Below are 2,384 nucleotides of genomic sequence, written 5' to 3'. Positions count from 1 at the left end.
TTCAGTGTTATAGTCATAGTTTATCCCCTCATTGTATTTAACCTTATTTTTGTATACATACAGGTTTTTTTTTTTCCTTTAAAATTTTGGGATATAATTTCTTCTAATAGATCAAAATATACCCTAAATCTAGCACATGGCTTTGTTCTAGTCTTCAATCTGATCACATTCTTTCCTTTTTTTTTTCTTTTTTCAACCAACTTCTTATCAATTCCTTTAGAATCTTTTTAAATTTTCATCTTTATAGTCATAACCCATCCCTTTATCATGTTTACCCCTATTTTTGTATATATATAAGTGTTTCTTTAAAATTTTGGGAGGTAGTTTCTTTTAACAGACCAAAATACTCCCAAAATCAAGTGTGTGGCTCTGTTCTATTCACCAGTTCTAGATAGATAGATAGATTGATAGATATATATTTTTTTGCCTTTTATTCCCCTTCTTTCTTCTCCCTCCCAGGTTCAGGTCTCTTCTGATTTGCTTAGTGTATATTTTTCTGGGGTCGTTGCTACTCTTTTAGTATTTTGTTTTCTCATTCATCTATTCTTATCTCGATAAAATGACAAGGCAGAAAAACTCACCACAAAAAATGGAATGAGATAGTACCAACGGCTATGGACCTAATCAATATAGACATTAGCAATATGTCAGAACCAGAGTTCAGAATGACAATTATCAAGGTGCTATCTGAGCTCGAAAAAAGCATGGAAGATATGAGAGAATCCCTTGGTGGAGAAATAAAATCCCTTGCTGGAGAAATAAAAGAACTAAAATCTAACGAAGTTGAAATCAAAGAAGCTATTAACGAGGTGCAATGAAAAATGGAGGCTCTTACCGCTAGGATAAATGAGGCAGAAGAGAGAATTAGTGATATAGAAGACCAAATGATGAAGAATAAAGAAGCTGAGCAAAGAGAGGAAAACAACTATTGGACCACAAGGAGAGAATTCGAGAGATAAGTGATACCATAAGAGAAAACAATATTAGAATAATTGGGATCCCAGAAGAAGAAGAAGAAGGGGGGGGCAGACGGTATACTGGCACAAATTATAACAGAGAATTTCCCTAATTTGGCAAAGGGAACATGCATCAAATCCAGGAGGCACAGGGAACCCCCTCAAAAATCAATAAAAAATAGGTCAATACCCCATCATCCAATAGTAAACAAGTTTTGCTGGCAAAGATAAAATCTTGGAAGCAGCTCTGGATAGGAGATCTGTAACATACAATGATAGAAATAGTAGATTGGCAGCAGACCTATCTACAGAGACCTGGTAGGCCAGAAAGGACTGGCATGATATATTCAGAGCACTAAATGAGAAAAATATGCAGCCAAGAATACTATACCCAACTAGGCTATCATTGAAAATAGAAGGAGAAATAAAAAGCTTCCAGGACAAACAAAAACTAAAAGAATTTGCAAACACCAAACCAATCCTACAGGAAATATTGATAAGGGTCTTCTAAGCAAAGAGAAAGACTAACAGTAACAGACTAGAAAGGAACAGAGACAATATACAATAACAGTCACCTTACAGGCAATACAATGGCACTAAATTCCTATCTCTCAATAGTTACCTTGAATGTCAATGGGCTAAATGCCCCGATCAAAAGACATAGGGTATCAAAATGGATAAAAAAACAAGACCATCAATATGCTGTTTATAGGAAACTCATTTTAGACCCAAAGACACCTCCATATTTAAAGTCAGGGGGTAGAAAATAATTTACCATGCTAATGGACATCAAAAGAAAGCTGGGATGGCAATCCTTATATCAGATAAATCAGATTTTAAGCCAAAGACTATAAGAGATGAGGAAGGACACTACATCATAATTAAAGGGTCTGTCCAACAAGAAGATCTAAGAATTTTAAATATCTATGCCCCCAACATGGGAGCACCCAATTATATAAGCCAATTAATAACAAAATTAAAGAAACAGATCAATAATAATACAATAGTAGTAGGGGACTTTAACACCCCCCTCACTGAAATGGGCAGATCATCCAAGCAAAAGATCAACAAGGAAATAAAGGCTTTAAATGACACACTGGACCAGATGGACATCACAGATACATTTAGAACATTTCATCCCAAAGCAACAGAATACATATTCTTCTCTAGTGCACATGGAACATCCTCCCGAATAGATCACATCCTGGGTCACAAATCAGGACTCAACCAGTACCAAAAGATTGGGATCATTCCCTGCATATTTTCAGACCACAATGCTCTGAAGCTAGAACTCAATCATAAGAGGAAAGTTGGAGAGAACCGAAATACATGGAAGCTAAAGAGCATCCTACTAAAGAATGAAATGGTCAACCAGGAAATTAAAGAAGAATTGAAAAAAATTCATGGAAATAAATGAAAATGAAAATA

Source organism: Lutra lutra, chromosome 5, assembly GCF_902655055.1.
Source record: "Lutra lutra chromosome 5, mLutLut1.2, whole genome shotgun sequence".
Classification (NCBI taxonomy): domain Eukaryota; kingdom Metazoa; phylum Chordata; class Mammalia; order Carnivora; family Mustelidae; genus Lutra; species Lutra lutra.
The sequence above is the reverse complement of the archived record's forward strand: the minus strand, read 5'-3'. Positions refer to the sequence as shown.